The sequence below is a fragment of the Coenobita brevimanus genome, chromosome 30, assembly GCF_032717465.1.
Source record: "Coenobita brevimanus isolate Jiangsu-jjx chromosome 30, ASM3271746v2, whole genome shotgun sequence".
Classification (NCBI taxonomy): Eukaryota; Metazoa; Arthropoda; class Malacostraca; order Decapoda; family Coenobitidae; genus Coenobita; species Coenobita brevimanus.
Genome location: NC_136983.1, coordinates 37,344,730 through 37,350,729, shown reverse-complemented (window position 1 = coordinate 37,350,729; position 6,000 = coordinate 37,344,730).

The following is a 6,000-nucleotide window of genomic DNA, read 5'->3' as shown; positions in this document are numbered from 1 at the left end:
TATATATATATATATAGAGAGAGAGAGAGAGAGAGAGAGAGAGAGAGAGAGAGAGAGATATGCATTGTATATATGTACATGATATATATAGATAGATAGAAAGATAGATACGCATTGTATATATATATATATATATATATATATATATATATATATATATATATATATATATATATATAATATATCATCATCATCATCATCCAATCCTACATCTCCCCATGAGGAGCGTAGAAGCCCGGGGCCAGGCAAGTTGATCCTGACATTTAAAATGAGAGTGACCAGCCTCACTCATCCCTGAGTGGCATTACGTGAGCAATATACCCTAACCACTTCTTGGATATAAACCTTCACCGTCTCAGTCACATTGGAGTGCCGTAATTACTCACTAAACCACCAGGCGCCAATATATGGTTATATAGTTACCACCCAGCGTAGTCAATGGTTTCCTGGTATGCAGGAAACCAGCTGGCTTGTCACTCAGTGTAGAGTCACCCACAGGCAGAAGGAAGAGGAAAGAATGAAGGGAAGAAAGACAGAAAAGGGAGTGTAAAGTCACCGGTAGGGAGAAGCACGAGGAAAGAATGAAGGAAAGAAAAGACAGAAGATGGAAGGAAAGAAGGATGGAGGAGAGGAAAGGGCAGACACCCGAGAGCAGCACTATATCGAGTAAGTGGATGGTCAGAACCCCCACCTACCACAAATACGGTACAGTTAGACAGATAGATGGATAGGTGGATTGATAGGTAGATATAGCTATAGATATAGATACACACAATAATTATTATAAACGTACTATATATATATATATATATATATATATATATATATATATATATATATATATATATATATATATATATATATATATATTGTTACATAGCCTATGATTTCATTATCCTTTGTATAATTCTAACGTACAGTATGCTGCATGTTTGATCACGATTCGCCTCGTGGCTTCCATAGTGTGTGTTCTACCTCACTCCCCCCCTCCTCCCTTATAGTAGAGTAAGTCGTTCTTTCTGTTGTTCAGAGCAGGAGTGTCAACTCTTTGTCCCCTATGGCTTCATTTGCGCGTCCTTCTTACAAGTTGTATCAAGCTCTGCCGGCCCCTATATAATGAGCTCAGTCTCTGCATTAATTGCCACTTAGATCTACTCTTCATTTTGCTCACTTCTCTGTCCTCCCCTGTACAGTTGTTATTATTGTGAGTGCTCAGGAAGTCTCCAGCCATCTAGCAGCTGTGTAATTTGAGTATAAGTGTTATTACATTTTTTCCTTGTACTGTATAGCGTGAGGTGTTGATTCGTAGGCCTAGTGAGGTTTTTGTGATTCATGTGTTTTTATGTCAGTCATTTTTCATAATATTTTGTATCTGTAATAATATATCTTGCATTAACTGAGCATTATCTGGTTTTCTCATTTTATCAGGGCTGACTTAGATAAATTTACTCTTGCTAATTTCGTGTTAATAGAGGCTATTGCAGTTAACCATATATTTAACCTGCTTTTTGCCATTACATTATCCTTATGAGTCCTGAATGTTTAGTTGTTAGTTTGAGCATTAAACTTTAACTTATAATTTTACCTAACTCTTTTGTTTTGAACCTGGAACTTTGCGGGACAGTTTTCTCTGTTCCGTAACATAAATTTGGCGACCTCTTATCAGGATATTCAGGATATTATCATAAGGATAATGTTTGATCTTTTGTGACTGTGATTTATTCATGATGTCTACTATTACTACGCTTGATGAAGCCAAAGATTTTTTGTCAAATGTGCAAACAGTGTGTGATGTAGAAAACAGAACAAAGAATTAACTTAAGTTTGTTGCTCAACAATTGGGAATTGCTGTTCACTCTCATGATTCTAAAGATCAAATTGTCGACATGATTAATGAAAGCTTGTTTAATGTAACTCCTCCAAATGAGCAAACGCAGATTGAATTAGCTAAGTTACAGCTAGCCCCTCAGGAGGCTCGTGCTAAGGAGGCTGAGTTTCAGGCACGTTCTCAGGAGGCACAAATTGAACTTGCTAGGATTCAGGCAGACCATGAGTATCGCATGGAACAAGGTGGAACTGGATCATCTAGCTCTGATGATTTTGATGTGGCTAAAAATGTTAAACTTGTCCCTCCTTTTAATGAATCTGATTTAACAAAGTATTTTCAGTTGTTTGAGAGGGTAGCTACAGGTTTTAATTGGCCCAAAAAGTATTGGCCAGTACTCCTTCAGACTGTTCTCACCGGTAAAGCTCAAGTAACTTATGCATCTTTGCCTCAGGATCAATCTGATAATTATGATGTAGTTAAGAGCTTGATTCTTATGGCCTATGAGCTTGTTCCTGAAGCCTATAGAGTAAAATTTAGGACAACTTACAAGCAAGATAAGCAATCCCATGTTGAGTATGCAAAAATCAAAGAAGATCTGTTAGAGCAGTGGTTAAATTCTAAGAATGTGGATTCTGATTTTGACAAATTTAAACAGATGATTTTGCTGGAGGACTTCAAAAGGTGTATTAATAATGATGTAAGCCTATATCTTGATGAGAAAAGAATAGATAATTTGTCTGATGCTGCAGTTTTAGCTGATGAATATGTTTTCACTGACAAGAGATATTCTAAAGAAAAAAGGAAAGCTGAGAGTAAGTACGTTGCCTCTACTCAGAGTACAGGTAACAGGAAAGAGAATAAAGATGATGTTTCTCAGGAAGTAAATACCAGCTTCACCTCTAGATTTCAGAAAAGTAAATGTACTTATTGTAGTAAGCTTGGTCATACTACGGAGAAATGTTTCAGGAGACAGCGTGATGTGAACAAAAAGGAGTCTTTAAATATTCAGTCAATTGGTCTAGTGTCCACCCTTGAGAGTTCCCAGAATTCTTTAACTGAGTTAACTGAACCTGCTTTGAGGGGTAAATTAAATTCTCATGATGAAGCTCCTCTTTTGAGCAGTAACGTGGGTGACACTCTCAAGAGTTCATGTGCTAATTTCCCGTCTGATGGTTTTGTCAGTCCTCTGGACAGTAATGACAGGAAATTAGTTAAAATATATCGTGATACAGGTGCTTGCCAATCCCTTATGCTGACCAGTGTTCTAGGCTCTAATGTTAATTCCTCTGATGAAACTGTAATCTTACAAGGTGTAGGGAATAATTACTTCTCTGTCCCCCTGTGCAGACTGAATTTAGAGTCTGGTTTTGTTAATGGTTCTGTTATGGTTAGGTTGGTTGAGACACTCCCAATGTCAGGTGTAACTTTCTTACTTGGAAATGATATTGGTGGAAGTCAAGTGTGTCCAGCTCCTCAGTTGTCTAGTGAGCCAGTGGCTGCGGCCCAGGACTGTGATGTCCCTGATGTGTTCTCTGCATGTGCTGTGACTAGGGCTAAGTCTAAAGTTACTGGTGACTTTGAGGATAATGATGATGATGATGTTATCCTAGCTGACACTTTTCTTGCTAATTTGGACCACTCACCAGATGAGGCAGTACCTCGTAGTGTTGATAATTTGTCTCGTCAAGAGTTGGTTGAGTTGCAGGTTGCTGACCCTGAGTTGAAAGGTCTAGCTAACTCTGCTTGCAGTGAGGAAGAGTCAGCTAGTGCTTCTACTTGTTATTATATAAAGGCAGGAGTACTTATGAGGAAGTGGAGACCCCGAACAGCATCAGCCGACTGAGAATGGGAGGTTGTACATCAAGTTGTCATCCCTCGTGTTTGTAGGCAGGATATCAATAGAGTGGCTCATGATTCCAGTTTGGCAGGACACCTTGGAGTGAGGAAGACTGTGGCACGCATTTTGAAACACTTCTACTGGCCAGGTATCTTCAGGGATGTTTCCTGGTATTGTAAGTCTTGTCACACCTGTCAAGTTGTGGGGAAGAGTAATCAGACCAAAAAGGTTGCACCTCTAGTTCCCATTCCTCCTTTTGAGGCGCCTTTCACCCGTGTGTTGGTGGATATTGTGGGCCCTCTTCCTAAGACTTCTTCAGGATTTTCTTATGTGTTGACCCTGATTGATATGGCTACTCGTTATCCTGAAGCCATTCCACTTAGAAATATCTCAGCAAAGAACCTGGTTAAGGAAATGCTAAGGTTCTTCACAAAGTTTGGTCTGCCCAAGGAGGTACAGTCAGACCGGGGAAGTAATTTCATGTCAAATGTTTTCAAGCAGTCTCTGAAAGAGTTGGGCATCACCCAGATCACGTCTTCAGCTTACCATCCCCAGACCCAAGGAGCGTTGGAGAGATATCATCAAACACTCAAATCGATGCTCAAGAAATACTGTTTGGAACATCAGAAAGACTGGGATAAAGGTCTTCCATTCGTTGTATTTGCCGCAAGAGAATCTCCAAATGAATCACTGGGCTTCTCACCCTTTGAACTACTGTTTGGCCATGAAGTAAGAGGACCTCTTAAGCTACTCAAGGAATGCTGGCTGTCGGAGGAAGATGACGTCAACCTGCTGGAGTATGTGATGAAGTTCAAAGAACGGCTGTCCACTGCTTTACAGCTGGCGAGAGAGAATTTAGGAGCTGCTCAGGAGAAGATGAAGACTTGGTATGATAAGAAGTCCAGGTTACGCCACTTTCAGCCAGGAGATCAGGTTTTGATTCTGCTACCAGGGCATGGGCAACCTCTTCAAGCCAAGTTTAGTGGTCCTTATTTCGTGGAGAAGAAACTCAGTGATGTCAACTATGTCATCGCCACACCAGATCATAGAAAGAACAAGTAACTTTGTCACATCAACATGCTAAAGTTATATCACAGGCGGGACGAAAATAACCCAGTCTGCATTGTAGCTGTTCCACCTGAGTCTGCAAGTGAAGTTCTCCCGTGCAGCATGAGCCTGAGTGATAGTTTGGGGAAGAATCTTGATATCATGAATGATCTCCAGACTAAGCTTTCTCATCTAGCTCCCGAGGAAAGGCAGGAGTTTTCGGCATTACTGCAGGAGTACCCGCAAGTGTTCCGTGCCACTCCAGGAAGAACCACTGTGTTGATGCATGGTGTCGATGTTGGAGACGCAAAGCCAATTAAACTGCCTGCTTACCGTGTGAACCCAGTGAAAGTTCCTCTCATCCAGAAGGAGCTTGGCTACCTGTTGGACCACAAGATGATTGAGCCCTGTCAGAGCGAGTGGAGTTCTCCTGTCACTCTAGTCCCTAAGCCAGGTGGGTCACAGCGGCTTTGCATCGACTACAGACGTGTTAATCAGATAAACAAAACAGACACTTACCCTCTCCCTCGCGTGGAAGATTGCATAGACAAGATCAGAAAGGCTAGGTACATAAGTAAGTTTGATTTGTTAAAGGGATACTGGCAAGTACCTATGACTGAACGTGCTAGGGAGATCTCATGTTTTGTAACATTAGGAAAGACTTTTGCATGTTCTGTAATGCCATATGGTATGAAGAATGCACCAGCCACATTTCAGAAGCTCATGAATGTTGTATCAGAGGGTTTGGCAGGGTGTGTTGTTTATATTGATGATGTATTAATCTTCAGTGACAACTGGAAAGATCACCTATGCCATGTCAGTAAATTTCTTGAGCGTTTGGTTCAGGCTAATCTTGTAGCTAATTTATCAAAGTGTGAGTTTGGTCAAGCTAAATTTCAGTACCTTGAGTACGTAATTGGTGATGGACACGTTGCACCACCAGCAGCTAAGGTTCAGGTTATAAGTGATCTTCCCAGACCTAAAAGTAGGAAAGAGCTACAAAGATTTTTGGGAATGGTAGGTTATTACAGGAGATTTGTTCTTAACTTTTCAATTCTTGTATCACCACTTACAGACCTACTGAAAAAGGGAGTTAAATTTGTCTGGACCGATAACTGTGAATCCTCTTTCAGGAAACTTAAAGCTATCTTATTAAGTCAGCCAGTGCTCGCTACTCCAAATTTTGCTAAGCCTTTTAAGATGGCTGTTGACGCAAGTGATACAGGAGCTGGGGCTGTTTTGCTGCAAGAGGATGATCAGGGTATTGAACACCCTGTATCTTATTACA